General features: G+C 39.9%; 1 long non-coding RNA gene across 1 annotated transcript in view; it reads left to right on the forward strand.

Annotated features, from left to right (window-relative positions):
* The first annotated feature begins 807 nt into the window (after positions 1-807).
* The window catches only part of LOC120502346, a 102,901-nt gene continuing 78,808 nt past the window's right edge, over positions 808-24,900 (forward strand). Inside the window, exon 1 of the long non-coding RNA XR_005627515.1 lies at positions 808-874. This is a non-coding gene — a long non-coding RNA (uncharacterized LOC120502346). The remainder of the gene's footprint in view (positions 875-24,900) is intronic.

A 24,900-nucleotide genomic window follows, 5' to 3' on the forward strand; every position in this document is an offset into this window, starting at 1 on the left:
GGTAATCAAATCAGTGCCCAGGTCCTTTAATTATTTCTGTATTAATTCAAGGTGTTTTACTTGCAGAATCAAATAATAAAATAGTATCAAATTCCATTGAAAAAGGGATTTGATAAAACCAGAGATTTATCTTGCTTTCACAGTAAGAATTACTTCCTTAGTCCTGCAGTCACCTTGGCCTGAAGGGTGTCAGAGCAGAGTTGTCCAGAAGAGAGAAGGGAGAGAGCAGATAGGCTAAGGATTAGGTTAAATATGGAAGTGATAATACTTCTTATTTGAAAATAAAGAAAATTATTGGGTTTTAAGGTCTTACTTTTAAAGTACTCTTTTGGGTAAGAAAGAAGCAAGACTACCTTTCTTCTTCATTGTTCTCAAACAAAACAAGGTAGGTTCGCTCTGACTTCTTATCTCTGACTCCACAAGTGGTGGTTATTTTTTGACCTTTGTTGCTAAAAACAGTGTCTTTTTAAAGAAATAATCACCTTTGGAGCCCATGGCTGCGTTGGTGTCATTTGTTCTTGAAAGTTAACCAGATCCAGGCCTGGGATATATTTTGGTGAGAGACCACCTGGGAATCACAGAAGCCATCTACATACGCCAGGGAGTTGTGGTCAAACTCCTGGCACGTAGCAGACCACAGGAATCTAATGAGTGGAAAGACTTCATTTGGTCCCATCATCACTGCTGAGTTGACTGATGGGGCTGAAATGCAGCAATACTCACACACCCACTTCTGTCTTCTTGCTGTGACAAATTGGCGTGTGAGAAGCCTGCCAGTTGACTCATTGGACTTCTACAGATGAAAATGTCAAATGGAGGTTATCTGTGTGACTGTGCATATCACAGAACTGGAGGAGGAAGACCGGAGGATGTGGTAAGATAGAAAAATGTGTTTCCTATTCAGTCTGCCTATGCTATAGACTGCCTTCTTTTGTGAGCCTCAGTTCAGAGCAGTCAGTGCAGTAATGTTCATGTTTTGCTGCAATGTTTGCAATTAGTCTGACCAGGTGGCACTTGGCCCTGAAGTAAATCATAACTTTGTTGGAACAATAGCCCTGGGAGGTGCAGTTCTCACTAGGACACTGTTTAGCCAGGTGTGCAAGCATCTTCCTGACTTAGGGCAGGTGTCTCACTAACATATTTTTCACCAAGCATGCACAGAGGGATCTACAAAATCCCATTTGTACTAGTCTGGCAGCTAACCTGAAGGGGTGGTCTCGCTCTTGCAGGCTTTTGATGACTGTGGAGGTCTTTTCTTAGAGCATTTTCTGCAGTGAAAGCCTCACCTTTTGCTGCTGGAGATGTGTGGACCAGACCTGGTTATAAATTTCATTTAATGTAGACTAAAGCAGTTTGACTTAATGACTTCAAAGGTCTTTCCCAACCTATATGATTCTGTGATTCTCTGAAAGCTGTTTTAGCGCTATGTTTTTTAAATTATTTGTTTCCTAAATTGGCTTCAGATAATTGAGATGTTTCAATTAAAGATGATTCAGGCAAGATATGAACAGGATACTGAAGAGAGAAGGTTTTAAGAAGTGAAAGAAACATCTCATTTCACCCCTCCTTCCTCAGGTGCTACAGATAGAGTAAAAAGGGGCCCCTTATACTGGCTGCTGCTTCATCTCTTGATATGATTTATCTAACTGTATATCAAAACTGGAAAGGTCTGGATGAAACAGCTTTGCTTTTACAGAGACCTGCTCCTCAGCAGTTTAAATCTTAGAGACAATTTTATGTTGTGAAGCGTCTGAAAGTCTCCTTGGCCCCTTTCCAGCTCATTGTCCCATGCAACATCTTCCTTTGAGTGCCCCTAGTGAGTGACCTCTGACTCTGTGCCTACAGGATGAAGTAAAGCATCTCAGCTTCAAAGCTCCTGAGCTCCTCTTGCAATCCCTGCCTAAATATTATTTGAACAGGGAGAGAGAACAGGCAAGTAGCAGCCGTGCCTTGTCAGTTGCAGAGGATACAGCTTTACTAAATAAATGGTACCTCTGATACAATCACTCTGCATGTCAACATCACCATCTCCACTGGTGCCCTACTTGCAATATCCCCATGATAATCAAGGTAACTTTTGTAAGCACAGTAGAGATAGTACAGCAGATAGCAAAGGAAGCCAGACTTGCTTCAGTCCTTTTGTCTGTCTGCGTTACTCAATTAGTTTTCGATCTGACTTATTTCATTCAGTAGTCATCTCTTTGATCTACTGCCTCGAGTACACACTAAGCCACTTCGTCTTCCTTCTCCAGTTTCTTAGGCTTATATGATTGCTCCCTGATGGCTCTGATCTCACATTTTTAGCTTCTCCAGGCCTTCCTGATATTCCCAGTGAAACTACAACAATCCTCTCTCTTCAATCATTCTTAGGTGTAAATTTGATCTCTATGTTAGTCTGTCAGCTGACTTCTCTGGAGGTTTCCGTACCCCACAGTTCTTTGTGTGTGCTGAGACTGATCAAGAAGATAGTGTAAAAATGGGGGATTACAACTAATTAATATCTGAAGTGATGACTGTTTGCAAAAGAAGAGCAAGTGAATGGGTTGTGAATGATGTTCAATAAACCCAACAGTGAACTCCATGCTGCTCCCAGTCTCATGGGACTGACTTCCCAGGTGTTCTGGGAGCTGCATGACCTGGTAAGGGTAATGATGCAGGACAGCAGGTCTGGGACACTTGACTCTGTCTTTTACTAGGAGGTTTTGGACTGACGGGAGGTGAAAAGAAATTACCATTAGCAGAAAGAAAATAGTGCTCTAGCCTTCTTTGTGCTTTTTGCCTTTATCAGACAGCGCCTGTTTCATGGAGGGACTTACCAGACTTCCTCCTGGGACTCAGTGAGTGGAGTGGTTAACTGCTTTTGCAGAGGGTGGACTATCTGCATGGCATTCACCATGGTCACTGACATCATGGTCAGCTGCAGTCTGTGATGTGATGCCTGTTGCCTAAAGAGGTGGCAGGTCCAAGTCAAAATAAAGCAAGTATCGCAAGTCAGAGGATTTTAAACCTATGATAATGAATACATGGTATTTATATTATTATACTGTTATCATGTGTTATTGTTTTGAATAATAATTTACATTAAAATTCATGGTACTTCCATGATCAGTGCAGGCTTTTGTGGTTCAGATGTGGTGGTTGAGGTACCACTTCTTCAGTCCATACAAGTCAGATTGGATGTCTGCAGCACAATTTGACTATCACAAGACACTTCAATGTATGACCTAATATTAATGATCACAAATGTCCATCATAACCATATGAAGACTTTTCATTTTACCTTGGTTCTTTCATGGCAAGGAGAGAGTTTCAGAACAAGAACAAGCCAAAGCCAGTGCAGACAGCAAAGAGCTGACTGAAAACTTTTTTTTTTTTTGGAGGGAGTTGGTGTTAAGTTTTTCCTGAGGTGGTGGATGATTGCTCTTAAGAAGATGATGTTCTTGCTCAGCTGGTGGAATTATGACAGACTGATTACTGACATCACATATGTCTGAACTGTACTGCATTTGTATAACATGGCTTATGGGTGTTGCCATCTAAAATTTAGTGTAATTGAATAGCTAGCACATGTAAAATGCATGAGGAGTGAAACTCCTGCATATAAGAAGCAGTCAGCCCAAATGGTCCTGAGGTTTATGGGCATTTGCACCTTGAACTGTTAATTTGGTTTATTATTTTGGGAAGACATGTAATTTAATCTGATGATCTCTGCCAGTAGATTCATATATGTATGTATTCACTCTGGTATAAATTATTATCCACTTAATTATTGTTATTGTTGCATATATGGAATGGATGTATTATCCAGGTTTTTGCAAGTAAGTGCACAGTCTGCTGTTTGATGGTATTCAATAGTACAGCGGGCAAATGCCCCAAGCAAATCTGTTCATGTCACAGTTTACACAATTAGAAGATATGAAAAGCAGAAATACATATTTCCTGATACAGAAAGAAGAAAGAATCCTATATAGCTACTTACCAGCTGTAGCCACAGCAAATGAACAGTGCCCTCAGTGTCCTTGCCTGAACTAGCTTCAAACTTAATTCCAAAATATTCATGAAAACTCTTGAAGGGGAATATGATAGCATGTTCCAGTTAAAGAATAGAGCAGTCCAACCCCTCAGTTAGGTAAAATAATGCTCAGCTAAAAAGCATGGAAGGATTTTCTAGGAAAACAACAAATATTCCAGGTTCAAGGTGTTCTGTGGTCTTGCAAAAAAACAGAAAAAAACACTTCAAAATAATCCCCACCTCACTCTCAAAGCCCTGAAATGCAAAATGCAAATGAAAGGTCTGGAACTTAACTAATAATTACACAATACTTCATAAATAGAAAAACAGACAGCAAATGAATTGCCAGAGATTTCAGAGAAGAACATAACAGGCTTAGAGTGAAAAGGAAAACAAACAGTGGGACCGTGCTTCATAAATGTTCTACCTTATTCCTTGGAAAAAACCCCACCAAAACAGTTCAGAGAAAGAGAATGGATGGGCCCTAGTGGGTGTTCTGGCCTTGGGGAGAAGAGCAGACAGAGTACAGCTAAGATGAGCAGTTTCTTTGGATCAAATATTTTTAAACCCTTCTTTGGATAAACCTCTTTAAATATTTATAATCCTTATTTGTATTATTTTATAAAGGACTCCATATTGTAGCAATGGTCCAGTCTGCTCCAGTGCCAGACAACCAAAAGGAGAGAGAGGTTTGTTCATCTGTTCCATCCCTTTTAACAGCTCCCAAGTGCCACACAAAACAAGTGTGATACTTTGCTACATAAGCAGAGACCTGATTTGAAAGATGGGTTTACATTTTATTAGTATTATGTCCATGCCCTACCTAACAGTTATGCATTTATTTATGTATATATTTGTGTAATTAGACATTTCCTCCATCTCACTGAAGCTTTACCTTTCCTTCTCATCCTCAAGGAATTTTAAGCAATCAGTTACTTGTAGGCTCTTTTTCATTGTCTATTCAGTCTTTACACTGCCCACTTCCCAGTTTTAAAATCAGGACAAAGTCAGAAAAAACAGTCTCTGGAGCCCTGTGAGCTCCTTGCTGGTCTTTTGTAGTCATAAATGTCACACTTTCCTGTAAATTCCTAAATGTAATGAGATTTTGTTTTGTATAGTGTTGGAAATTTAGTCAGTTTCTTCAAGAATTTTTGAAACACTGAGTATACTGTAAGGGAGAGATTTTATAAAGTTATATATCATTTATATGCAGACTGAGACTATGAATTTGACTTATTGGTATTATCCTTTCAGTTAATGATAGCTACTTTTTTTCTTTTTTTTTCTTCTTTTTTTTTTTTATCAATTGTTAAAAAGTATATATTGGCTACAGCTCTTAGTATATCCAAAGACTGTCATTCCAAGGAGTTAGGCATTCAGAAAGCCCATCTCTCCCCAGTTTTCTCTCCAAATCTTTCACCTGACTTTGTGTCTCCAAAGTCCAGTTCCAGCAGAACTAATATTCCAGTCTCTTCTTTCACAATATGTGGAAACTCTCAGGTGGAATGGCTTAGCCTTGACCTCTTTTGCAATGTAATGCCTTGTAAGGCAGCTCAAAAATATTATTTATTATATAGAAAGTGATTTCACTGCTTCTTCAACTGAATCTAAAATGAGCACAGCAAATCTCATCTTTTAATGAGGAATCTTATAGTCTTTCATTCTGAAATTCACCTCCTGGCAGCCATTAGGATCTTACAGCAAACACCACCAAAATGGCATTCTCTATCCATCTAAGGGTTGATCAGCAGCTGCTGCACAAAATCTTGTGTAGTGTACAGGACACCACAGCCTTGCCAAAGAGTAAATTGACAGAGATGTGCTTGTTCAACTTGCTTGTGCCTGAAGACTTAGAAATGAGCTTTGCTCTGTAAATGAAGTTTCTTTTAACTGGAAGCGAGGGGTTTCAGCTCTGCATGTCAGATAGCCATAAACAAGCAGGTAAGGAACACATGTTTTGGAATATAATTAGTTTCTGACCGCTGCTGGAACAAGCAGGTTGCCATGGTCTTTCCAATATGCTTTCAACCATAAAGTATTTGCCTCCATATATTGTTAGTCAAATGTCAGCTAGATCAGGCTTAAGTGATTTCCCAGAATTCTGGGATAGGATGTGCATTTCTGATACTTCCCAGAAGACTTACTTTCAACAAACCTTGATAACATTACATACCTGATTATGAAGGCTTGTTTTCATTTACGGAAGATAGTGTACACATAATTGCCATTTATTAAGAGATGCAAGAACATTTCAGTGTGGGTTGTTGGTCTCGAATAGGTACAATGTTCTTCACTCTGGATCGTGCATTTCCTAGAATGCAGACTGAATGACTCTCCTTCAGGGCAGAGGAGATACTGAATAGCAGGCAGCAAACAGACCCATGGCTCTTTTTATTTTTATTCCCTCTCTTCCCCCTCCCTATTCCTGCACCCCATGGTCGGTAATGCTCAGCCACAGGATATGAGAAATTAAGTCTGAATATACACTTATGCATATTTATATGCCTGCCCATCATTTCCTAGTCATGCACATGTTGCCTCAAGTACTTCGCCCAAAGAATTTTTGATTAACCAAAGAGCACACATATCTCAGCTCTACCCAAATAGCCTGCATCTCCTGGATCTGTGCTTTGTCTGGTTAAATAGAAGGAAAAAGCTTGTTCAGGATGAGGAATTCAGAGCCAAGTTCTGAAAAGCTAGTAAAAGAGCATTTTCTAAATCCTCTTCTATACAGGAGGCCCTAACTTCTCCTCATTCACATGGCTGACTGTGAATTTCAACTGATGAGAGTGATTGATAAAAACAAAAGAAAAAAGGGAGAACACGACATGCTAGTAGTAAATCCAATTAAGAAAAAGCAGCAGGAATATACATTGAAGTCATAGGCAATAACTTTGTAGGATCTTACCTTCATCAGAATATCTGATAATCCTGCTCTCTGTGGCATCATATTCCCTGAAATTACTTGTTTATTGTAGGTTATAGTCAGGTTTCATTAATTGTGAAATTTTCACAATAAAATGCTTCAAAACCAGCTCTAATCCAAATATATATCCCTTTGGTGGATAGTCTGGACAGTCCTAACTACTAATAATCACTTTAGTCCTTTGGTTTGGGAAGTAGGGACTTTGGAACTAAAGTTGTTGATTTGAGATGATGCCAGCAGGTATGTAATGGACAGAAAATATATCCCCTGGAAAAATTGAGAATTTACTTACCCTTAGTCTTTTCTCTACCTCAATCACAACATTGGATGTGCAGAGAAAGACTCAGACGTCTTTTTCTGCAGGGCAGAGGAGGGGGGAAAATGTGTGCCTGCAGCTGGGTCAGCCTGCAGAAGGAAGCTCCCTGCCCAGAGTGCAAGTACGCTCGGTTTTTAGCGCATGTTCTATCTAGGTTTGTGTTTGCCACTCTGCAATTAGTGCCATTAGAGACACTGTTGCCATTGCTAAGTGTGTGTTGCAAGTGTTGGGGATGGCTTAAATTAGCCAGGCTGCCTCGGAAGCATCCAGCCTGCCTCACCTTTTCAAAGCAACAAAATGATAATCAAATTGTAAGGATAGTAGGAGATTCTTGTGCAGGAATATCTGTGTTCTGCTAGATGAGCCTTTAATTTACTCACTCCATGAAGCAAAAGCATTTAAATCTTTAATCTGACTGATTATGGTGTTTGAGGGGCTCATCTCATGTGTGTGATTTTGAAGAGCTTCTTGGGAAATGTGTGGAATTTCTGATAGATAATAATTTTGGAAAAAAAAAAAACAAGAAAGAAAACAATATACTCCTTAGAACTTATTTTTTTTTCCTTTTTGATTGGCTTGTAATTACACATCTGCATAATTTATAGGCTCTTACTCACTGTAAGATAAAAGGGTGGTATGCATTCCTGAATTTCTAGCCCAGCAAAAGTGTTGCTTCTTTATTTTAGTGACTGGATCATCCAGCCGGTTAAGGATGGTCAGGCTCTTGTGGTGAAGTGCTGTAGCATCAGCAAGGGTTTTCCCCAATCACTTCTCTTTACCTATGAAATACTTATGTTGTAGAACTCCTGTTGAGTGGATGGATGCAGTAATTGAGTTGTTGGTGTGATCATTGATGAGTGCTTTTCTTCTGTAATACTATATTTTTGTAAATATGCTTTTGTTGTAAGTTTCTTTCAAAAAATACCCAAACCCTGCTGTTTGCATAAAGAGCACTACAAACACCAAACGTTGGGGTAGAGATGATACCCACATACTCTGATTTGGTTTCTGTTGGGTTTGGTTTCTGTTGGGTCTGGAGAACCTTTTCAACAAATTTTTCATCTCTATGTTGCTTTTTTGTGCCATAATTTAGGTAGAAAAAGATGGTAAATCAGGCACAGAAGGAGGGTTCAGCTGTGACAAGATAAATTCGACTGAAATCTTCACCCAAGGGAGCCAAATGACATGAGAGTAGGACCTGTCTGGTGTTTGCAAAGGATTTTACTGGCACAACACTGCTGCTGTTTGCTGGGTACCTGGCCCAGGCTGCCTCAGGGCATGGCAGGGCTGCACTCTCTGGGGTGGCTCCCTGTGCTGGACAATGTGGGTTGTGTGTGTGCCTCTCTGGGGTGGCTCCCTGTGCTGGACAACATTTTGGATACACAACATAGATGTTGTTTTAACTTTTCTGTGAGTTGAAATGCTTCCTGCCCTGTTCACTCTACTCCTACAGAGCCCTGTAGGGGCACAGCCCCAAGGAGTCACCTGGCAAGTGGGACAAAAAATTACCAACAGAGCAAACCATACAGCTATTGCAGAGTTGTGGGCTAGTTGCAGGTGAAGTCATAAGAATTTTTTTTCAGAACCTTGAGGTTTATATCTTAGAATTTTCTTGGATGTTGCACAAAACATCCAAGGTGGCACAGGACTTCTTTAGGACTAATACACTTGGTAAGAGGGAAAGCCAAAAAAGTGTATTTTCTAAGATTGTGATAGTGAACTTTTGATTGGCAAATTAATCCAGGACACAGCCAGCTGTCTTCAAAAACTGGTGAAAAAAGCAGAGCACAGGAGGGAATATGTGCAGCATTCCAGCAGCAGGAGGAGGATCACAGACACCAACCCACAGAGAGCTGGAGGCTGCAGAGTGATGTGAGAACAACTGCAGTTTCCTCTCAGTAAGAAATATGGAATTTAAAGGTGTCTGTGACTCTTGTGCTGTCTGTCAGCAGGAGACTCCTGCAGCCTGTGGAAGATGCTGCTGAGCAGTCAGGGCTGCCCCACAGGCCATGGTCCCATCAGGCATTGTTTTCTGAGTGATGAGGTACCTCGGAACAGAAACCTCTTAGCAGGGTTATTGGTTAGTTATTCCTACAGGCAGTGAGCATAAGTAAGGCTCTCTCCATATTTTTTTTCCTGCATATCTCTTCAGTTAAATTTGCTGCTAACTGTGCTAAATTACACTTTTAGGCTAGAGACCTCACCAGCTAAATTGTCTGATTTTAAGGTGCATGTAGCTACTACAGAGGAAAAGAACAGCCATATTACCTTTTGCAGTTCATACAGTGTTCCTTTGTTCCTTCAGTCTCTGCCACCGCTATTGAAAATTTCTAGCACGTAGTTGTGCCTTTGCTTTTCTTGATTCCTATGGAGTCTGGGGTATTCCACATGAATGCAGCTAAGCTCAGAGTGCTAGCAAAATGTGTTACTCTGCATAATATGAGTTAGTTTAAAAAAGGATGTATGTGTATGTGTGTATGAGAGGTGTAATGCAGCCATGCTTTCTGGTTGTTGCTCTGAAGTCTGCACATCAGAACAAGTGAGTTTGTTTTATGCCTCCCAAGAGAGGTCTTGTGCAGTTTTTGAGGTATGTGCTGAAAGACCTCATTGAGGATGCAAACACTTCAGCTGTCATTGACTCATAAAAAAGCTCAGAATAGGAACTTCTGTAGGAAATTGATTTTCTTTTCCTTTGTGAAGTGCCATGTGGAATATTGATCACTTTGGTATGAATGATTTAAATCTCCCTTTGGCATCTACTGGGAGGCAAGCAGGTTTTCATCAGAGATATTTTTTTCTGGTTGAAACCTCGTGCTTGTCATTTAAATATTAAGATGTTTGAGATGTTCACAGACTCACAGGCAGCGGGACTATGGTTTCTCCTTGGAAATAGTTGCTACTTAAACTGCTGGAGATTTATTGTTTCATGCAGTGTTATGCCATATACAACTATTTTATTAGCTTTACAGTGAATAACTAGAAACACATTCTGGAAGTATTACTCTAGACACAGTATGTTCTCTTTGGAGAAGGATTAAGGTGACTCAAGGTGACTCTGATGCTGATCTTAGCATCAGCTTTATTAAGGCTCTTCACTACCAAAATTTATCAGCTTGGAGGATATTTTGCAACTAATATTAATGATGTGAATTATGGTAATGGAAAATCCCCATGGAAAAAGAAATCACTTTTAAAATATGTTTGTATTATGTTTTCACAAGTAAGTTACAGTTCTGTGTTATAGCTGAATTTTTCCACTTTTTTTTTTCCCTCCCTTGGCCTCACAAACAGTGAGGGTAAATTCTTGAGTGCATAGTGTGGAGTGCTCTCTGGGTGGAAGGAAGGAAGAACTATAAAACACCTTATTTGCTTGGTATTTACAGGGAGTTATTACTTTGGTCCAACACAATATTAGTGAGTTTTTGGAAATTACACTGAGTGATTCACTGGGAAGCAAACAAGAGTCAATAATGCCTGTTTAAACTTGCTGTCATATGAGGAATATTTTGACTTGAAGACAGTTTATTTGCCTAAATAACATATATTTCTAGAAATTTTTAGCAAGATCAACCAGTATAATCATAAATCAGCAGACTGTGATATTCACCTTCCCTTACCCCTCATTGCTCTGGCATTTACATTACTTTGGTCTGCTAGATCATCACAAGTACTACCTCTGTGGGACTAATCTACTCTGCTGTGCATGAAAGCAACATGAAATGTTTAAAGAGCTTCCACTACGTGTATGTGTGCGCATGTGTGTGCCATAGAACAGTCATGGACAGGAGAGTTTGCACAGTGAGAGTCTTCAGGGCACAGGGGGAATAGGGTTGGAACTGCAGATATCCTAGTCCCAGTGATGTGCTCAGCTGGATCCAGTCTGAAGCTGTGATGCAGGTTCCTATCCCCTGTGAAATCTTCAGGAAGTTTGGCTGCAGATCTCATCTACATTCAGCATATTGAGCTCTCTCTCAGCAGCACTATTAACCTCACTTATTATTGCTCTCTAGGTTAATGATGGGTATCTGATCTGCATAGTAATCTTCTCTCTTTTGCTGTGTTCATCATGGCCTTAGCTATGTTATTAAGTAGGAGAAGTGAAACACAGGATAACTCCTTGCAAAATAAATGCCTGTAACTGTGTCAAATATGATTCTGAGGTAGTTGCAATGAGTCTGATACACTGTAACTTGATGTTGCCATTGTCACCTGTCTGTGACCTGCCCAGGGGACTGTGCTTGGCTGAGCAGAGGGGTAGTCAGGGCTCCACAGCAAGGCCCTGCCTCAGACCATGCATAAGTAAGGGCTGTGAACCCAGTGTAGGTGTACCTGGGCTGCTCCAAACACTCCTCCACTTTCTGCCAGTCCTGATATCAACACACTATTTCAATATAATCTAGAATCTGCTGGAATACAGAAAATGAGCCTTCCTTTCTCCTGGAAGCTGATTTAGCATGTGTCCTTGCCTCCCCTGTGTGGCAGCTGATTCTGAGGAGACGTTGTCAGGGCTGCTCTGCACACTGGTGAGATGGGCAGGCAAGAGGCATTCTGGCTGGAGGTGCTCCCTAGGACCACCACCTCAGTCCTGGACTCCGGCAGCACCCCACGGCACTGCCAGCACCAGCCAGAGCTGAACCAGATGCTTTTCTCCATGGTGTTGCCACCAGCCTTGTGAGTTCAGGGGCTTGCTGCTGGATTTCAGGGAGGATTTGCCCTTGAGAGGAGGAAGTGTGGTGCTGAGTACAGCAATGATCTGGCAAACGTACAAAATGGGACGTAAACCAGCTGGGGATTCCTGGAAATCTTATGGTGCCTGAAGGAGCTGCACTTTAACAATTAACACAAGACATACTACTCATCTGTTTAAACAGTCACTCTAGCTTTACTGCAGTTTGGGTATCACCTTGATTTGTTTGGTTCAAAATGGCACAGTTACAGTTTAAAAATAGCTTGTTACTTTTTGCTTAGAGCTGAATTCCTGTTCAGTGAACACAGTATTTTCTTCTCACTATTTGATATTTTTAAGCATCTTAGTTTTTTCATAATAGATTTTTCTCCCCTATCCTTAATACATGCTTACAATCACACACTACATGCATGGTTTTTCTCTAGTGATAAAGCTATCCTGGGTTTCTGACAACCTTGTTCCCATAAAATGAGATTGCAGTCATAATATTCACAACTTTTCAACATTCCAACTGAAGAAAGGAAACTAAGAAACTATGCACAAATCTCAGTTTTAAATACACGTCAAGCATTAAAACATCTGTGATTGTTCTCATAAAACCAGGAATCTCTCCTCACTATGCTACAGCTGGGTGAATTCCTGTGTTACTCCTGCTCAATGGAACACACCTTTATTTTGCCCCTGTGGCTGCAGTGAGATGCTTCTAGAGTACCATTGTTCAGTTACTGTTTACCACCATGGTGATACCACTCTAATTTTCCATTGATGGGCAATTTCTTTGAGACAGATTTTTAATGTCATGGAGCCTTTTTTCCACTGAGACTAAGCATTTCAGGTGCTGAATGTGTTGGTAGGCACTAAAAAAAAGGTCTGGAGGGTGAAGTGCTAAGGTGTAGATCCCTGGTTGCAATAGTGCATGAGCAGTTTTCCACACTGGAATCTTTGTCCTGGAGCAAGGGAGCATCAATGCTGGTTTCTGGTGTCTGAGTTACACAAGCCTTTGGGATATTTGTCCCAAATGGAGCCAGTGTGGTCCTTGCATGTGTAAATCCTAATTCAGTTTGTAAATCCTAATTCAGTTGAAGATTTAAGCATGGCATTACTGCCCTTGTATTTTTCAGCATTTTTTGGTTCACTTGAGGGTAATGAATAACTTGGAAATTTATGTAAACAAAGAAGAAATAAAACTATGTAAGAGCTTTTGTTTAATTGAACTGAGACTGAGTGTTTTTCGGTGGTACAGGTAAGTTGTGTTCAGTATAGGAGGGAGTTTTGAGGGCTGAGAGAGACTGAGGAAGTTTACTAACAAAAATATGAATGCTACAGACAGGATAAACAGGGAATGACTGTTCACTGGGATCTCACAGTCTGACACCCAGTGGAAATACCAGTCAGTGGGTTGAAAACAAAGAAGAGGAAGTCCTTCTCTGCACAATGCATGCTTAAATTGGGGAACTCGACATCACAGGATGTTTGGGAAGCCAAATGTATGAATGGGGTCACAAAAAGGGTTAGTCAAGCCCATGGCAAATAGGTACATGTGAGAGCCAGGGTGTGAGCTCTGGCTCAGGAAGTGTCTACACCAGTGAGTGCTGGCAGCGAAGCCTGTGCAGTGGAGACATGCCGCTTTCCACTTTGCCTTCTTCTTTTGATTTTTCATGGCATCTCATCACATCAGCTCCATGCTGTAAATTAAGGAGGAAAGAGGGACTGAGATAGCTCTCACATGTTCCTCCTTGGTAGATCTCCTGGATGATGCACAGTCTGAAATGGGTGGTAGAAAAGCACACACCTATGTAGACTAGAAAGCCTGGGCTGCAGTAATTTCTGGCAGGAAATGTTCTGAGAACTGCGGTATCCGGATGTAGTTTGGTAATGAAACGTGAGAGGAAAAGCAGCACAGTGGTCATTTACCTGCCACAGGGATCAGAGACCTTTGGGCCAGCATGTGACAGCCTTGCTGCTGTGGAGAACACCTAAAATTGGGCTAATTTAGGCAATTTCTAAAAAAAGCACAGCAGCTCACAGGCAAGAAGCAGAGAGGACTACTGTATGCAAAACCTTCTGCACCCACAAGTAGCTGCTAGAAATGAGCCCCTCAGCCACACATTGGAAATCTCAAGACATCAGCCACAGGAGGAAGTGTAAGAACCTGCTTTCCTTACATTTCCTTAGCCATTTGTGTAACACAAGTTTCTCAGACATAGCAGAAAAATATTCTTCAACTATCCCTCTATCCCTAGAAGTCCTTTAGATTGGGAATCTAACACAGCCTTATAATTCTGGAAGCCCCTCTTGAATCCTTTTATTAAAAGCACAAAGCTACAAATAACAGTTGTGGGAAATTTTATTATATTGGATGTTTAGGATAAGCAAGCTGGGGCTGTACCATCAGGCTCTGACATGACATGTTGCTCAGCCATTTTCTAGATAATTCCAAAATAATTGTGTCTTCTGGACTAGATTAATTCTTTATTTTCTGGAAGACTCCTCAGTTGCTCTGCTTTTCTGGTAAGGAAGATCCAAAGGAGATTTTTAAAACTTAGCCTGAGTGAAGGTACCTGCTGGTGTCTCAGGACTTATTGCTCAAGGACAGATATTGGGTCTTTGATGTCTTAGAAGGAAAGTAAAAAGACAATTTAATTCAATAGCTGTGAGTGAGATTTTGAAACATATAATACCCAGAACATCTCAGATTGTATCTGTGTCCTAGGAACAGCCCATTTTAGCCTTTCAATGTTTTATTGCTGTAGCTTTCTTTTTTTTCCTAATTGAAGTGCTGACAGCTAAAATGCTACCCCATTTAGTCAGCTGACCTCAAATGCTTTCATTTAGCCACAATGAACTACTCAAATGAAAGGAAAAAAGAGCAGAAGTAATGAATTGGAGAGCATTTTTGTAAGGGACATCTAAACACAGAATGACTAATGGCTGTTGCAGGGAAAGGAGATTTTTCTCATTTAAAGGCCTGGCAGATAAGGAAAAAAACATTGCAGATGCATGGAACATAGCTCTCAGAAAAACAGCCCCAGCCTGTAGCCCCCAAATGAGTTTCTGTGCAAAGTTCCCCATAGGACTGTGAATAGCTCTGTGGAAATATTCAAGAACTATCTGGATGCAATCCTGTGCCATGTACTCCGGGATAACCTTGCTTGAGAAGGCAGATTGAACTAAATGACCCACTGTGGTCTCTTCCAGCCTGACCCATCCTGTGATTCTGGGACCACACAAGGGGTTTCTGGGGCTTCAGAGGTGACATCTCTGGGCTGTGAATCAGTGCTGAGGATGGTCGGCTCATGAATGCATTGACTTCCTGATAAGAGGTCTGGCTCATGTGGTGTGACTTCAGTATGTACACAATTGAGCTGTTTCCATGTGTTGATCTGGACTGAGGATGGGGTGGGTCCTTCCCTGGGGGTACATCCTCACCATCCATGTGATGTCCTTCACTGTCCATGTTGAGCTGCACACTCTTTTTGGGTAGTGTGCAATGGGGTGGGGCAGAAAACAATGTCATGAGTTGCTTTTAAGACAGATATTTATTATCTCAAAGAGGTTTAGATGCTTAAAACTCTGCTAGAAAGGAAGGTTGAAGTTCTGCCCTGTCAGTCACAGAAGTTTTTGAGAGTTCAAGTAAAATGGATATGCTTTACCCTGAAGCAGTGCTGGAGGGCTACATGTACATAGGGGCAGAACTTGGTAAAGCCATGTTGTGCCTGGGCCCCAAGTAAGACAGCTAAAATTTTACAGGTGCATAGTCTTGAATAGAAGAGTTTGCACAAAAAAAAGATTAATAGTGGCATTGGTCCAAGTAACCCTTGGCTCTAATATTTGACTGTGTTTAATTTTAAAAATGCAATTTCCAGTCTGGAGGACTGGAAACATTTCTGTTTCTGTGATATTTTCCCAGTTCTTGCTTTGCTGAGGAATCTGGTTATTTGGGCCTATTTGTTTGTTGAAAGGGTTATTTTTTTGGGTTGGTTGGTTGGTTTTGCTTATTTTTTGCTTGTTTGTTTTTTGGTGCGGGATTGTGCGTGTGTGTGTGTGCATTCCAGGGGTTTGTTGGTTTTTTGTTTGTTTTGGTGGGTTTTTTGTTTTGCCTTTTTTTTTCAGTTAACATAGCAAATTGACAATACCAATTAATCATATAACTCCTAAGCAAGTGATAGCAGCAAACTCCCAGGAGCTTTCAGAAGGGCTGCAGAGGTCTGGTCTGCAAAGCCTGTTTATAACAAAATCCCTTAGTAGCTCTCAGGAGCAAAAACAAGGTTTTGTAGGCACAAGCATAAATTTTCCATGAAACCAGTTATGAGACTCTACACGCAAATTTGTTGTTGACTCAGCACTTTCAACAGCTTTTTATGTGACTTCTTGGAACACTTACTCTCTCCAAGCTGTTGAATTAGTTGATCTTCTGAGAACTTCACATTTGCCCTCATTTTGAACTCCTTAGTCAAGTTCCATGAAATGCTAACAGTATACAGTGCAGAGTGCCTAAAAAAAGGCACCATAACAGCTGCAGATCTTATATTTCTGAAAAAAAAAAAAAAAGCAAACCAAAAAAACCAGAATTCCCCGTTCCAATATCCAGGAAATGTGGCCCAGGAGCAACAGTTTTGTGAATAAGGATGGAAAAGGAAGATCTGTGAGCCTGAGTTGGACTCAGAAGAGAGGTTCTGTAGCCTGTTGTTAGAGCTTCTTATTCAATTATCTATTTTAGAGCTGCTTGAATAGAAAAAGTCAAAATGAAATGTGGGCAGGAGAACATCTGTGCTACCATAATGACTATTCAGGGTATTTTTATTTGATTGTCAGTTTTAGTTTCCTGACAAAATATAATTTACATGTAATTTATCAGAGAACTTTATTTTTACTCTAATGAGTTCTTTCCCTTTATAATAAATTGAGACAAACCTATTTCATTTCCAGAAGAACCCTGAATGTTAGTGAAACTTCTGTGGCTTGAAAAAGGCAAATTCTGTGTTCCATTGTTTTTGTATTTCTTAATAAAATTAAACATAATTCTAAACGCCAGGTCTCTGATTCATTAGTTTTTGTGAAGGAAAGTTAATGCTATAATTGTGACTTTATTTACAACCTTGATCAACTTATTGACAAGTAATAGATTTTTCCAAATAAATAAAGCTTGTTCAGATGATTTGTGAACACCATGTTCATTGATATTTTTACTCAATTTTGGTTCATAATTTTCTGCAAGCATAGTTCCTGTGCTGTGGTTATCAGAGGAGAGGGAGGAAGAGACTGGCACTTCCAGGGGACTTTCAGACTGAGAAATGCTCACTGTGCATTTCTCCTCCTTCCTCTGCAGCCTTTGCAAGGTGCTTGTGTGGTCAGGGGTTCTTGACCTGAACAGGTCCCCACTGAAACCCCCAAGACATGCCACAGGCAAGTAACAAAGGGCTTTTCCAGCCTAAGGGAGAGGTTTTGCATGCCAATGCAGCTTTTTTTTTTTTTTTTTTTTTTTTTTTTTTTTTTTTTTTTTTTTTTTTTTTTTTTTTTTTTTTTTTTTTTTTTTTAGATGTGTGGTCAGGGGTTCTTGACCTGAACAGGTCCCCACTGAAACCCCCAAGACATGCCACAGGCAAGTAACAAAGGGCTTTTCCAGCCTAAGGGAGAGTTTTTGCATGCCAATGCAGCTTTTTTTAAATTTTTTTTTATTTTTTATATTTTTCTTAATATATTTGATGAAATGGTAAGAGGAGGTGTGCTGGGGAGCAGTCAGGGCACTGTGCCAGCAAAGAAACAAACTCCCAGAGTCTCCAATCAGTGTCTTAACAATGAGTCAAGACTTGGTTTTGCAAAACTGTTTTCTAGAGAGAGCTTCAGTTGGTAGATTCCTCAGGAGGGAAGCACTCCAGGTACAAGGACAAACCTTTGGATGAGCACAAAGAATCTTCCTCACAGTTTGGCAAAAGTTCCTGCCTTCCTCCTTTCTTGAAGACAAGAAAATAGCTCAAGATATGCTTCTTCTGTGTTCTTCAAACTCAGATCTTTTTTTTCTTTCCTTGACCTTTGCTTCACATACTTCCTGCCTGTCCTGTTGTTCAATGGAAAAATCCTATCAGAGGTGTTACAATTACCTAGAAGTTAAATCAGATACTGTCATGCTGCTACTTTTCCACCCCAGTTACACAGAATGGAATTAAAAGTACCTTAGAATATGACCCTCACTGTTTTATGAACTCCAAACTACAGCAAGAATATTCTACCCAATGACCTCTATCTGCACATAATTACACTCTGAGGCATTCTTAAATAATTTGCCAAGTTACTTTTAGTGCTATTCCATGGTAATCCAAAATACTTAGGAATTACCCAGGGTTATTACCTTATTTTCAGGACTTGTCAGCTAGATATGCAAGTAATTTTGTGCTCTGATGCTCTGAGCATGCACTGCTATCTTTGACAAATCTGATTTTTTAAATAAAAAATAAAATTGCTTATTAGATACTGTAGAGATAGTCTATCATTCCTCTTTAAAACTTCTAATAATTAAAGAATCATGTAAAAATGTGTGTCTGTAAAAAAAAATAAATCCATGCTTTCTTATGCTAAATCTCACTATGTATTTTATGCAATTTTATGATCCTATTAAATGATCACACTTCTGGAGTAAACTTCTTAAAAGAATTTAAACTCTGTGCTTTTGCTTCATGTGCTGTGCAGAAGAGGGTGAGGGGAAAGAGTCATGTATGTGCTACAGGTCAGCACAGTGGTTCATTCAGCAAATAATCTGTACCTCATGAAACATTTCTAGGCAATGTGATGTTACTCCAGGAGCCTGAAATAAGCTGCTTCTTACCTCTGGGTTATAAGCAGCTGAACAAGGATAAGGGTGTTGGTGGATAAAATTACTAGCATGTGAGAGGCCTCTGTGAAGCAAGTCTGGGGCATTAACCTTGTTTTCCAGGTGTCTTGGGGGTCAGAGGTACTCTGTGCAACCTAAGAGTAAAAAGTGTTTTGAACTGAGTCTAACTTGGGCTAGGTGTATTGGTCACAACATTGGTCAGGCGAAAAGGTACCTTCCTGCTCTCAGTCTGACCTGCTGAATGTAGAACACAGCTGCCAACCAAGTGATTATTGCAATTGGCTCATGACCTAGTGCTGATCAGAAGAAATTTTCCTCTGGTCTTTTATTAAGGTCCATCTGCCTGAGAAAAGCTGTCAGCAAAACACTGGGAAAAGCACAGGAAGTAGAACAGCATTCTTAATAAACTGTGAGAAATACTCAGAAACATTATATACCATAAGTCTTTCATAATATTATAGAAATTAAATACGAATAACCATTCTGTTCTATACAAAAAAAAGGTTGGTTTTTTTTCTCTGTGCCACAGCAGCTGTTATGCAACTGCTCCCATTATTTTGACATTTAGTATTTGATGTGAAAGGATATGGTTTCTTTCTAGAACTAGTTAATTCAGTGGCAGGTTGCAAGCCAATGAAGTTTTGTAGAAATTATGTAAATAAGCATTTGTGGTTTTTAAAGCAGCATTTATTGAGACTGCATCATATAGTTTCCCTGCTTCATTTTTTTCTCCCCCTAAATTGTGTGAGTTTCTCTTAGTGCTGAATATCTTACAATACTGACATCTTTTTCCTACCTATAATCAAAGGTGTTTCTTTTTATTCTCTTTAAACAAGGTTCATTAATGGAGTATAAAACAGTGTTAATGCTATAATGCACTCAGCTCTTGAGCCTGTCCTTCAGTAATCTCTATATCCCCACACGGATGAAGGAGGATGACTTCCTGTCATCCATAGTAATGTAATTAAACACTGGAATATAGTGAAAAAGTCTTGTTGAAGAGCCAAGTGCCTCTCAGGAACAGTAGCAATGTGTTTTCAGAGATATTTTTGCTCCTTGTTCATGTATCTATCTGTACGTATACATGCTCTTCTCTGTAAGCAGGCACACTGGCTCTGGTTGTGTTTGGTTCTGCCTATGGGCTCTCAGATATGGCAGCAATAATAACACATTATATGAAGATGTAGATCAGGGCTGGAAAACTCTAGAGGGATATAAATGTTTTAAAAACAATTTTACAATCTCAAATGACATGTGCAAGAAAATTTGACTGCTCTGGGAACTGCACTCTATAATTTCCACAAGCAAATCAAGATACTTATACTGGAAAAATCTAGGACCAGATGAAATCTTTCAGTCAAATCCTTTAGATTCATAACAAAGTGATTGAATGAACAGACATCTTCTAATTCTTCTTCACTTTCCTTCCTCTGTCGGTCCAGACTAAGAAATCTCCTCAAAGCCAAAATCCTGGCTGGTAAGTGGATTAGGACTGGCAGATGTCTCTCTACCACTCTTCTTCTATTCACTTATTAAAAGTCAGTAAAGCCCCTCTTTCATTCATTCCACCTTTCCACTTGCTGGCATTTTGTTGCTGGACAGCTATAGGTCTCTCTGACTGTATAGTTACAGTCAGATATGGTCAAAGTATTTCTAAGAACAACAAAAGAAGGAAGTTCCCTGTGACAACTCTGAGGTTTCATCAATATCCTTACGCTTTTAGGAATTGGCATTCTTTTCTTTGATTAGCCCATTCTCATTTTTCATTTTTTTTTCTCTTGAGTGTCTTCCTCTTTTTTTCCCCTCATATGTTGTAATGTAAATGTTCCTGAAAAAAAATTACTACTTTTTCACCAAGAAAATGTATAAGATGCCAGCTGACTAAATAATTTTTAGCAGTTAGGATATGTAGTATGGTTAATCCTACAGTTTTGATCTGATTTAAGCAGAAATTTGTAGTAGGAGTTGTAGTAGTAGCAGTAATAATAATCACCATCATCATCACACACGATGCAAATATTACCTTTCTAGATTTCCAGTATCTGTCAGTTAGGACCAAAGACAAGTGAGAAATTAACACTGTATTATATGTGATACTTAATTTTCTTATTTTTTTCCTTAGTGCCATTGACCTTTCAGTGTCCATTCATCTCTTTTTCAAGAACTTCCTTTTATACACACCTCTGTGAAATTTCACCCACTCACTGTTAATCTGCTCAAGTTCTGTATAGCTCAGCCTCAAGCCCTCTGTGCTACAGGATAACAAAGATGCACGAGTTCATGTCCGAAGACTGAGTATATTAATGGCAGATAAATGCACCTGGGGTTACCCAATATATAGGAATCACCCCCACCTCACTGTGGCCATTATCCCCGTGGTACCAATGTTGTGAAATTAGTTGGGTCAACCTATGGGTGTATCCTTACCTGCCACCTTCTATGGGCACCTGGTTTTGGCCACTGTCAGACAGAACATTTTGAGCCTCGGAGATCTTTTGAGCCTCAGAGATGGCCCATCCAAGATGGCCTCATACATGGTACTAGGTAAGCTAAATAGCTAAATACCCTTTTGCTTTTAACAGGAAGGTTTCTTTAGGTTTAAGCTCTGGACAAAACAGAATGGGAAAATTGCCTGTGGCCTGAGGCTGAAAGGAAGGAAATTATCTCAGTTTTAACTCCTGTTCATTGTTGAGGAAACAACACTTTAGCAGGCGCATAGGATGGCTCAGAGTTTTAGGTGGTGCCAAGGCTGGAAGTCCACACAAAAAAGCTGTCAGAGGTTACTCCTGATGCCATGGGCCAAGGTCTTGGGACCAGCACATACCCAACCATACCCAGAGCTCTTAGACAATACATGTCAAACAGCAGCAAGGAACCAGGCAGTTTTCTTGCTCACTGGCAGCCTCTACTGAAGTTGCATAGCACTGAAAGATCCCAAGGATGAAGAAGGTGAACTACTCACACACAGACACCTACCATACTGCCCAGGCTTAACTTTTCAGAGTACAGTTCTTAAATGCAAAACATCTGGTATCATCTGTTCTGAAGGCCAGCTGAGATCCAGGCAGCTAAAATAAACATCTGCTTGAAAAAGGTTTCTGAAAACATGAATACAAGAAATGTAATTTTTATGCCTGCCTGACTGAACAGAATACAGAAAAAGGGGATGAAATGTTCTATCCACAGCCTCAGCAGTGTGATTAGGTCTTCATTTTTGTTCAAGACTCATGTATTGTGCTTCTTTGCCTCCTTTTCAGTGGCACATAATTTCGGGGTTTTTGTGCTTCTTTAAATTTGAATGGTATCTCTCAATCAAAGGGTGTCCTCAGAGATTTGGTTTACTGAGGCTGAGCAGAGGCAAGGAGCACAGTTTGCATTTCAAATCTCAGTGAGCCAGAGGATTCAGGGGCTGTAGACATAATCACTAGTTTCATCTGGTGTAGTGTGCAGTACATGTCACAGGATGTGAGGATGGTGCATGCTTAGATTCCTTACCAGTGTGACATGGGGGACATGACACTGCTAAAGTCCAAGGCTCTGAAAATATTGCAAATGGTGCATCACTTAAGCAAGTTAAAGAAGTAGTCTTGATATACATTTAGGTTCGTGTCTTTGAAATGCAAGACTTCTTTTCCTGTCATTTTTTAATGCAGTTTCACAGGTCCACAGCAACTGGAAATGTGAAATGCTAGGGATTTGTAAGTTTTGGTGTGGACATATGAAACTGCATTTCCAAAACCCTCAGTAAACTCGCAAAAGAGGAGTATAAAATATAAGTCTGAAAATACCACTGATAACTTGTCATAAATGTCCCTGACATATCAGGAGGTTCTTAACCCAAGATATAATAATCTGCTCTCCTTTCACTGTCACAAATTAATTCTTGGGGCAGATTGAGTTTTTGTAAATAAGTCATTTCCAGGAGGAAGAGGGTCATGAGGGTTCACTGACTAAACTAGAAAGGAAAAAAAATCCAGTTAGCTTAGCTTTGCCTTTCAGAACTGTGTCATTTTTTTATCTCCTGAGACCTGCCACATGAAACTTAAAGTATTTTCCTTCCATACCAAGATGTAATATGGCTGTGACAGGAAACACTTTACTTTCTACCAGCCACATGTTGCATACATTCAGTGGCAGCTGAAACTTTGACATCTGCACCATGTAGGAGGTCACTCTGGCAAAAGCTGCTCTGGTAGCAGCTCTGATTATGTCTGCTTCTAGACTGAGAAAAGGTAAATGTGTTTGTGTCTGAAGATGTGTTTTGGAGCAGTGAGAGTTCCTTTTCTTCATTTTTTCCCCCTGCTTTTTTGCAAAAAAATTTTGCACCAGGTAGGCTGAGACTCTACATGTTGCAATAGATCAGCACTTTACTTTTAAGACTTTTTAAATTAAATAGAAAATAATAGGATTAGATTGTCATAGACTGTACATTTTATATACTTTTCATCCAGAAGGAACGTGGGTCATCTTGTCTTCTAATGAAATCAAAATTCAGTGGTCCTGCTTCCTTTTAATTTTAGAGCTTTAACACTTTAACACAATCAGGATAAGGATTCTGCCACAGCTGGTTTATCAGTCGGGTGCATTAACCAATGTAATAAATTACTGACCAGTGGGTAATAGTTTAATATTTTGACATGCAATATGCTAAAGTATTTAAAAAAAGGCTGAGAAGGTTCTTCCTTCCTTGTTCATAGAGAGAGTGCTGGGTGCTATTTAACCTTTTTGAGGATTCTCTAAGGATTTTATATTCTTTGCAGTCATTAGTTCCTTGAAGACATTCTCTACTCATGCCTTTACCTGCCTCATATATTCCTATAAGTATATCACATATATCAGCTCTTGCATATGAATTTTGTACTTGTACATGGAGGTTATATAATTTACAAAAAGGAGAGAAATGCTTTAAAGGAGATTACCACTATTACTTACATGAGTGTAACTTAAATTGGTAGTATGTTTTGGAAGCTTCACAGAAGAAATAATACGCTACTGGATTTTGTATGAAATCTTCCAATTTTTTAGTGTAGGGCAGGGACAGTTACAGAGATTCACATTTCTGATGAAGTGCTAATGGAATTAAACCTTGAAACATTACAGAATTCCCATAAGAAAAGACATAAAGTTTATGAGGACAGTTGTAATTGTTCCTATAAATATGTGCTGTGTCCATCACAGTGATTTAATCTAGAGGTTCATTTATTCAGGACAATGTTCGAAGAAGCAGTTCAAGCTGACTGACAGGTAATTGCAGAAAGCCCTATGGCAAAGCCTCTTCACCTGCTCACCTGCTCACTGTTACAAGAAACTGCAGGGGCAAATTTGTGTCTCAGTGGAAATACTCAACCCTTTTTCTTATATATTATATAATGTTTCTTATTCACTTAAGTAGTGAATGGCCTTAAGCTGAAGGAGGGCAGGTTTGGATTAGATATTAGAAAGAATTTGGAAAGGAAATAAGGTGGTGAGGCACTGTAACTGATTGCCCAGAGAGGCTGTGGACTCCTCATCCATGGAAGTGCTCAAGGCCAGGCTGGACAGGCCTCTGAATAACCTGCTCTAGTGAAAGGTGTCCCCGTCCAGGGCAGGAGGTAGGAGCTAGATGATCTTTAAGGTCCCTTCCAACCCAAACCATTCTGTGAGTCTATGATTCTGTGAATTCCACCTGAAAAAACATGGAGGCTACCTGCCATGGTGACCAAAGACAGATCACAGAAGAGTAAGAACTGCATATGTAGCTGTACCTCTTCCTTGGGACAACAATGTCAGAAATAGCTAGATATGTCATAACTAAATATGACATATTGCTGTGTATTGCCATTCATATGCTTAGTAAGAATGATCATATATACTTTCCTGTAGCACTAACAGATTTTATCAAGTGTAAGCAATCATGTACATTGCAGAAAGTCAATTAATTTCATTTAGAGTTGTAAAATGGGATAGGAGTAAGTCAGGACATGGAGCAATGAGGAATCTCGTGTCTCCTTGTCCCCCTGCTTAGGTAGAGAGACAGTCTTGTGAATATACCATGCCTACCAGTCTGGGCAAAAAACACCTTTCCAGGAACCTGGGTATTATATCAAGGGCGCCCCCAATGAGGGAGAAGAGTGATGAGGAGGACTCCATT

The sequence above is a fragment of the Passer montanus genome, unplaced genomic scaffold (assembly GCF_014805655.1).
Source record: "Passer montanus isolate IOZ18808 unplaced genomic scaffold, ASM1480565v1 scaffold22, whole genome shotgun sequence".
In the NCBI taxonomy this organism is placed as follows: Eukaryota; Metazoa; Chordata; class Aves; order Passeriformes; family Passeridae; genus Passer; species Passer montanus.